Genomic DNA, 10,301 nt, shown 5'->3' on the forward strand with positions numbered 1-10,301 from the left:
CCACAAAAGGTCCTTCATCAACGTGTGATGTACATGAAAGAATAGACTCTGAAGGTCACGCTGCTAACTGGTTATTGATTTTAAAAGCATAGTGCAGCTGGTTGACAGCTTTCCACAAGGGGGTACCTGCAAAGATTATAGACCAGCATTTTCCTGTGATTATATTCATGGACCACATCAAACCACTTACTACTCATCTTCAACAGCCAAATCAGAAAAAGATATGACCATAACACCCAGGTGCTGGTCTTACATGACACGTAGGCAGTTCATCTCATTCCATCCAGACATCATGACATCACAATTGATTGCGTGCAACTTTCTGACATTGTTGACATGTTTATAATAATGGCAAATACATGTACAACATGGGACTACAACTGTATTGTACATACTGTATGTATCACTATCTCAAGGATTTTCATTCTTCTCATTGGCAGATCTTTTGACAACACAGCGTTTTTCTCCACAACAAAATAAACACCCCAAGTGCCTGCATTTTTGTGACAAGTCATGTAATTTTATCCAAACAAAACATACAATGTACTCTGTGGAGGCCAGCTTGCGATCAGAATTTCTGCTCATTCTACACTTCCAGTTTTCTTTCAAAAGGTGACTTAGTAAAAAAGAAAAATGTGTTTGCAATGCTAACTGGTGTGTAGCATTAATGGGAATGAAAAAATCTCATACTCTGCCAACAATAAGTCATAGAGTCACATAGTTGAAGAGTCTTCTCCTCTTCATTCTCCTTTAATTGTGTCTTCTTTTTCCTCCTCCTCCTCCTCCTCTTCTTCTTCTTTTCCCTAGTTTGAACTTCTTCTGCTCCTCCTCCTTCCTTCCACCCGTCATTTTCTTCTTCTTCAATTTTACATACGGTGTAGCTCTATCATCAATATGGCAATGCTGTGTTTTACATTCACAACTGCTGATAAGATCTCGTGAAATGATCGCAGCACTACAATTGTGAAATATTACAATTTTCTACAGTACAATTTAGTAAGACAGTCAGAAAGTTACTTGAATGCTCTTTATGCACTATTCCAGTTTACTTCCTTTAGAACAGGCAAATATGAACATTCATCAATTACAGTTTCATACAGACCTTATTAAAAATCTATCATGATACAATGGTGTAGATTTCCATTTTTCAATCTTAATCCAAGTCGTGACAATAAGACATGTACACTGTATGATATTTGAGTGCACTGAATAACAGATAAGTTGCAATACACCTGGTATTCCTTATCTCTGTCATCACTCAATGTTCTTTTGTAATGGTCACTCTGTATACAGTATACAGTACATTCAGGGTAAAATGGGTATTTCTACAGTAAGAGAGCATTTCAGGGATGTCAGGTTATTTTCAGTTTCCATGGTGCGTTACATTTTTGTACCCCAATACAATATGATCTTTTAACACTTTAACGAGGGAAAACTTTGTCCCAAACTGCTTCAAGCAATCTATTACGATTTGGGCCAAAAATGAAAATTTGGGGGTGAACTGACAACATTACGTATGCACTGGTATACAAGGTCAAATAACAAATGTTCATTGAAAATTTGTTGTTTTTCAACTGAATGGGCTGATTTTGATTAGAAAGTGGTAACAGCCCAAAACTTCTAGTGAACACTGTGTCTATCTAGACTTGGTGGTGAACGTTACTTGGACTGGCCATGAAGGTACAAGTGCTGACCAAGATGTCACACTTTTGTCATTCCCAGTATACACTTACCATCAAGTCTAGAAATGGTACAAAAGACACTGTTTCTAAGAACTTTAGGGCTGATTATCTTTTCTGATCAATATTCATGCACAACGGAAACAGAAAATACCTGACATCCCTGAAATGGTCACCTTAAGCACTGGGGAAATACCCACATTTCAATAGCGCCTTGAATAAAATGTGTGCAAACATGATTGCAGGATTGTATACATGGGAAATTATTTCTGGTTTCTATTTGGGGGGATATAAACATTCTGTTTCACTTCTCTGTTTGATCATGTGAACACACAGCTTCGTACTGATTAAGTGTCAGGAAATGGTTGCAGACAATACTTTGAAAATGAATTCATAAGCAATGCTTCAATGCAAAACATTATGAAATACCCTGTCACTGACACAATTTTTTTTCCCCTGACGTAACAAATCCCTTGAGGAACATTACCCCTATGCCATGTCCTAAATATTGTGGCAGCAACTTTACAATAGATCTATGATGCTACATGAAAAATGTTAAATGCATATGTATATAGTGCACATACACATGTGTGAATGATGCACTCAATAAATTTTGATAGCCTCTACCAATTTTTCCCTTACCATAATATGGCCCAGACAATCCGAACAAGATCAAAGTTCAGTTTGTGTCTATATCAACTGCTTCTGCAGCTGCGTCCGTTGCCACAATTCTTCACAAGACCTATAACTCCTAGTAAGTCCTACAAATGTTGTGGTATTAGCTCTGTGAGGAAGTGTGTACTATGAAGGACCAGCAAGATCTATTGATACCACACTGACACAAAGATCAGCTGGCGCAATCAAAGGGCAGGCTATTATGTAATCAAATGCGATGGCTTGTGTAATGAAGGAATTCCCTTCTGATGAAAGACTATTGTTCGGTCCACATCAAGCACTTCCTGTACATGGGTTATCATGCACAAAGGGCAACCTTTGTACAGTTCTGATCCCACTATTTCACAAAACATGAGTAAAGAAACAACCCATAATATGCATTCTTTGAAATCATATAAAATACCTAGTCTGAACAACCTTTTTTGTTGTTGTTGTTGTTGTTGTAAATTATACCTGCACTTCATATAGAATATCAGGTACTATAATATTAAAAAGAATTGCAATTACATAACTAAACCCTTAAATTTGCAAGAACCTTTAGACACCATATCATTTAATGCAACAATGCACCATGCCAAATTTATGCTTACTGTCTAATATAAATTTCTACCGGTACTACAATCCCTACAACAAAACATATTGAATGTACACTGTATGTACAGATATATGAAAAATAGTGTAAGGACTTCTGATTATGGTAGTAGTATACCTGCTACAGGCATAAAACACACACACACACACTTGGTACACAAAACAAACAAACAAACAAACAAACAAACAAAAAACAAACAAAAAACAGAGTACTACAAACCCCATTGATTCCCTGCCCAAGACAAAATCTACAACTATGTTAGGCACATTTATTATCAAATGAACAGGTACATGTACATGTACCTACGTGTACAATGTACAAATATATTAATCATCATACATCTACCAAAACTCACCATCGGATCCATGCCCAAATACCCACTCACAGAAGTGGGGAAAATACACTACATGAACTGTATATGTATGGTAAATTTTCTTTTGATTTGTTTTTTCTTTTTTTTTAAATAATGCTCTACTACTAGACTATATTGCAGAAAAAAGCACTGAAAATTTTGAGTCCGAACAGACCAATAGGTGCGGCAGCCCTAGCTCTGTATTAAGCGAACCCGCTGGAATCTGCGTTTCGATGAGTCACACCGCACATCGTTTGATTAAAACTCGATTTTTATCAAAAAGCTGTGACAGAATTTTTTTCTTTTTTTCATCATGGAGATTGGACATGTGTGTGTACCAGTAACAAAAAATCACAGTGCAAACTTGCAACAATTTATATGTCAGTTGTGAGATGGATGATACTGTAAGTGAACAGGGGGCCTCATGAGCATGGTCGGGGTGCTCTAATGTCGATTACCATTAAGTCGCCACTACCTAAAGTCGCCAGACATTCAAATCGCATGTAACACGCGCCACGATTGGAGATCAGCTTGGGCGACGGATTTTCATCGCTCTCAAAAGACATTCCTAATTCACCTTTTTCCTCCATAAAAACACAAACAATTGTAATCCAAATGTATTTTACCATATGTAACAGGTGACAAACAGTGACAAAACCATTTTTAATGCGAGAATGTTTTTGATTTCGAATGGATTTCAGGTGGCAGAATAACAAAGTTTTTCAAACACGATGATGCACAATGCATCCTACATTGAAGTGTGTGTAGAACACATGCATTAGTACCGGTAATACATGGCGCGCTATGGGTGGTGAACTAATACAGTACCTATCGTTAGTTCGCCAACCCGGGAATGCATAGGAAATACACGCAAGTGGCGACTATACGAACGATGTTACAGTCGTTAGACAGAAAAATCTGTCATGTCTGTCTGGAGGAGTCTTTTATCAGTTTTTGACTTTATTGGCTCTCCTCCGTAGATCCATGAAGCCAGACGCAGTCTCTGCGCAACATATCCCTGACGACCAGCTATACAGACTGATATCTTTCGGTCAAGGGGTGCTCATGAGGGGGAGGCCGGAGGAGGGAGGGATCCTTATGACTGGAGGAGCCCCCCTCACAAGCCGGTTTCCTGGTCTAATACGCTTTTGTGCACGGTTGAACCTTGGCACGGGAGGTCGACCCTTGGTGTGGGTGCCGATACATTTCCAATGATCATGATGATCCATCCTTGCGAGTAGCCCGACCAGACGCTGTTAATACGCTGTGCGACTACGTACGTACAGCGACAGGGCTGTGTATAGTGTATAGTTACCTTGCGAGTAACTACAAAACTGTATACACAGCCCAGTCGCTGTACATGGTACGTCGCGACAGGGCTGTACGCGCGCGACCACCAACCACTAGGAGAGCGACGTAATCGTATTACGATAGCTTTGAATTTTGATACTTAACATCATTTTTTGTCACCTCAAACTCAACGAGTATACTTTTCAATATTTACTCTACATCTGATGCTATCAGTATTCAAATGTACGCAATGAAACTTACCGAAATTGATCATCATATCCAGCATGTCCACACGGTACACAATCTTTCACGCCAGGCCTAACTATACACAGCCCAGTCGCTGTACATGGTACGTCGCGACGTACTGACGGTCAGGAATTGCGCCAGAAAGTGTCATTTATTTGTTCCACGGACTTATCGCAAGTGGTCTCCATGGACCCAGTGTGGCGAACTATTCTTCTGTAATAGAAACATGCATTTAACGTGAGTAAAGTATTCTGTTTAAAGGAGAAAAGTATACATTTTCCTAAGTTTTGTAGTTGTGTCGAGGTTCCTCACTTTGAGGCTGCATGCCGCGCTCGTCAGACGCTGTTTTCGCATAGCGTAACAGCGTCTGGTCGGGCTACCTTGCGAGTAACTGCATGTGGCTGTGCTGCACGCTGTCTGTGGATCCACATAACATTACTAGATCTCTGTCAAGATATTGCCATTATTTAATATTTTTGGCTCTAAAATCACGAGAGCTCGAGAGGCTACTCCGTGTGTATACATCTACACTTTAATATCATGAACATGGACGGAGATTCTAATACTAGGGTCACGTCTACTACCGTTATCGTGTTGCATAACTTTGCTACTTTCAACCACAGTCATGACATAGGAACCTGTTTGTACTCATCCTCAAATAACCGTCGTTTGCTATCATCCATAAATAACCAGGGCAGGGATAACAAGGACACTTGCTCGGGTATAGGCTTACTCACCTTTCTTGTCAGTACTCGGCTCAAAAGTAGGCTGCCTTCAGTTCATTCCAAAATCGAATCGATCGTGCAACTTGACTAGAATGATGATGTCTGCATTAGTTGGGCCGTATTCTTACGGCTCTTCTTGGCTTGCGATGTATGCAAAAGCATCTTTTGCTTGAGATTTTGCAACTAATCACACCGATGATTCGAGCAAGGTGCAGAGCTAGCTGCGAATGGTTCTGCTATCTATGGCCTGGATGTGTATACCTGTGCAAATTTACACTTCGGTTCCGTTATGCCGCCGCCAGCACACAAAACAACACACAGCAGCTGTTGTGTGTGAAAAGAATAACAATCCTAATCCCTGTGTGTATCGTTTTGTCGGGTAGGAAGATGATAGCGTAAGTACCAGGCTCAAGGATATTATTTCTATCCAACATTATCAATTCAACGAAGCCAAATCAAATAATATGAGGTCAAGAAATCCCATTTTTCCTCAAAAAGTATTATATGAGAGATTTTTTGCTACAATCTTGGCATGTTTTTCTTCTTCATTAGGCAAGGGTAAGTCAACTTAAACACATTTCTAGAACAAGTATTTATAGACAGTCTTGATTAGAATTAGTACGAGCATTGTAATGAGGCCTTGTACCACTGGGATCTCAGGTACTAAGTACTGTACTGCTGTAATCTTGCAAAGGGTATATTGATTATATATGAATATTCATTCTATCAAGGATACACTCACAGCTACCGCAGTTGCTAGAGGCAACGACGGGAATTTTCACACCGGATTGGTTGTTAATATAACTCCACCTGTTGTCATGGTAATAAGAAATCTAGAAATTGTGAAATGCGCGTAAGAACAGGACCCTGGGAGCCGATGATTTTAATGTTTTGGTGGAAAACACAACTTTAAATGGGCGATTTAGAAAACTTTTTTTTCCCCTTGAATTGTGAATGATATATCATATAATATATGTGAATATATCATTTGTGATAACAGGATTTTTAATTTGAAGTACATCAGGGAGCTATTTAAGTGGGGTGCCTTCTTTTAGCCACTGATATGCAATACTTTATCCAATATATAATTAGATGCAGACCTAACTCATTGGTGTAGCGCTTGACAATTACTAGTAATCATTTATTTATGTGTTATTTTCACCACAAACATGGCAAACTTTGTGTTTTGCATGTACGTGGTTTTATTATTAATCAGCAGTGTAAAAATGTGTCATATAAATTATCTACTGCATGCCAGATCTTGCACCTAAAGTAATAAAGTTTTAATCTCCTTCATAACGGTATATAAGAAGTTAATTGAATTGAATTGAAAATATTTTATTTGTGTTTAACTTCTAATCAAATTGTAGAGTGCAATATTGTAGGTCAACCTATTGTATGACTTCTCCAATATACTTCTCCAATAATATCATGGAATTATCTTTTGCGTTTTGGTCCATACTTACAAAAATACCAAGAAATATATATTTGGAATATCGAAACAAGTCAGAAAAGTTAAACAAAATTGTTATATCATACACAGTGATTCTCATTTTGCTTTGTACCCAGAATATTCAAATTAAAATTATCACCTTTCCCATAAAGAAAAAATTTCAAGAATGTTTGATCCTGTGCGTGTGTGTGTGTGTGTGTGTGTGCGTGCGCACACTAGTTTTCTGTAACCTGAATACCTCATTGATAATTACTATGATTCTTGCATCACAATGGAACCTTGTCATAAAGAGGTCGGTTATAACAAAACACTCTTCTAACAGGAAGGTTTGGCATGTCCCAACTCTTTAATTATTGTTTTTGCACCTGATATAGTAATAAAATGGATAAATACATAACTAGAAAATTGTCATGGATTTTAGGTCCTTGTTTTAAGGAGGTTCCCCTGTATAATCAGATAGGCCATACCTGAATATGTCTTTCCTTGTTACATTAATTTCAAGATGAACTAACTTACTCCTCAAAAGCAAGCTCGGTGACTTGTAAACCAATTCTCTTGAAACTGTCATCTGCGGGGTGAAGTTGTGATTTTGTTGAAATAACAAGACTACATTACAATTTGTCACTGAAATATATGCTTTTGTATTTTATTCGATGCTGTACAGTGCACACCAGTGGCGTATCTAGGGAAAACGGCGCCCGGGGCAAGCACGAAAATTGCGCCCCTAATTTCTGAAAAAGTGTTCAACCCCAACACCATCCCGGTAAGGACTTTAAACAAAGTCCACATGATGGGATCTTTTGAGGGTGATTTAAATGTAATGAATTTTGATAGATTTTGGCGAGCGAGCGCAGCGACCGAGCCGAAAATGTTTGTATTTCAGCTTACAAAACATGGAATTCTTGTCATTTTTTGCTTACCAAATCTTACAATTCTATTCAAGATATAGTGACGGCCTTATAGATAACGATTTGTACTAAAAAAACTGAGGACTTTATAAAATACTCTAAATTAGTGCGCGCGAGTGAGCTGAAATTTGTATATGTCCTCGTCATCATCACGTATTGTTCTTATCTCTTTTTTTTATATAAATTTTGGCGAGCGAGCGCAGCGAGCGACCCGAAAATTTTTGTATTTCAGCTTACAAAACATGGAATTCTTGTCATTTTTTGCTTATTAAATCTCACAATAAATAGTGACGACCTTATAAATAACGATTTATACCAACAAACTGAGGACTTGAAAAAATACTCTAAATTAGTACGAGCGAGTGAGCCGAAATTTGTATATTTCTGCGTTATCATTACGTTTTTTTCTTATCTATTTTGATTTTTTTTTCTTGCGCCCCCTCCCCCGTATGTTCGAAACAGTTGGCGTCCTCTTTTGATCCGATCGCTTCAGAACGAATGAAATTGCAGTCGCTGCTCCGTGTAACATTTTTCCTGCTAAATATAAAATGACATGAGTGAACACAATAGACATTATCATTTTGTCCGCGTCATCGTCACGTTTTGTTCTTATCTTCTTCTCTTTTTTTAATACAAATTTTGGCGAGCGAGCGCAGCGAGCGAGCCGAAAATGTTTGTATTTCAGCTTATACAAATCATGAAACTCTTGTCATTTTTTGCTTATTAAATCTTACAATTCTAATCAAGATGTAGTGACGGCCTTGTAGATAACGAGTTATACCAACAAAATGAGGACTTGAAAAAAATACTCTAAATTAGTACGAGCGAGTGAGCCAAAATTTGAATATTTCCGCGTCATCATTACGTTTTGTTGTTATCTTGTTTGATTCGGGGTTTTTTGCGCCCCCCCCCCCCCGTATGTTCGAAACCGTTGGCGCCTTCTTTTGATCCCATTGGCGATCGCTTCAGAACGAAATTGCAGCCGCTGCTCCGTGAAACATTTTGCCTGCTAAATATAAAATGACATGTGTGAACACAATAGACACTGTCATTTTGTCATCATCACGTTTTGTTCTTACCTTCTTTTTTATATAAATTTTGGCGAGCGAGCAGAAAAATTTTGTATTTCAGCTCACAGAACATGGAATTTTTGTGTGAACACAATAAACATTGTCATTTTGTCCGCGTCATCATGTGTTGTTTTTATCTTGTTTGATTTGGTTTTCTGCCCCCCCCCCCCCCACCATTCTCCCTCCCCCTTCCGGGCGAGTTTTTTTTTTTTTCTTCTTCTTCTTCTTCTTCTTCTTCTTCTTCTTCTCATTTTCTTTCTTTTTTTTTCTTCTTCTTCGTTTTTTTTTTCCCTTTTTTTTCTTCTTCTTCTTCGTTTTTTTTTTGTTTTTTTTTTTGCGCCCCCAATGAGTGGCGCCCGGGGCACGTGCCCCCCTTGCCCCCCCCCCCCCCCAGATACGCCACTGGTGCACACCTGTTATAACAAAGTCCTCGGGATGAGTGATTTTCTTTCATTATATCAAAAATTTGTTGAAGTCGGACAGTACATGAAGGTATATACAGGATGATTTTTGGTGCCCAAATTTTTACTTCATTGTAATGAGAATTTTGTTATAAATGTGCTTGTAGTTATAACGGCAGTGCACTGTAGTTAAAGTAGAATCTCACACTCAGTTTGAATTAGTCTCAATGAATAAGAGTGAAATCAAGCAGAATAGCTGTTCTTTTTACAAAGCTATGAATTTGAAAGTGTCCCATGTCTTCACAAATTGGTGATATTATCAGCAACCACATAATATGCAAATTAGATGAGAGGATGATGTCACAGCTAAACAAGTCTCCCATTGATCTTAACAAACACAAATCTTCAACAAAATCCCATTTTTGGCATGAAATCAACTAAACCTGAATACCCATACACGATGACATCTATGGGAATGACTGTAGTTACTGAATTATTGCTCATAGACATGCGTACATTTTTGAAACAGCTATTAATGGGAGTTACAAGCTGATGACACTACTACCTTACTTAATATGTATACAGTCAAACTCGGATACCTCGAATTCGTCGGGACTGAAGAAAATGGTTCGACGTACGCGAATTTCGAGGTACGCGTACGTCGAATTTTCTTCGACTTATCCGATGTTTATCGATGTTCGACGTTTATCGATGTTCAACATGGTGTCTGTTATAGTGCCTACTGATTGTTTGCATGCTTGTCAATTTGGATTGAATCAACTTTTATATGAATGAATTGAGTGAAAATCGGAAATGAAATCAAAATTTCAGAAATAAAGATTTTGGTGGCCCGATCGCGCCACCAAAAAAAAAAAAAAAAAAAAAAATCGGATGTTTGCCTTTACTTTTG

The sequence above is a fragment of the Diadema setosum genome, chromosome 16 (assembly GCF_964275005.1).
Source record: "Diadema setosum chromosome 16, eeDiaSeto1, whole genome shotgun sequence".
NCBI classification, from domain to species: Eukaryota; Metazoa; Echinodermata; class Echinoidea; order Diadematoida; family Diadematidae; genus Diadema; species Diadema setosum.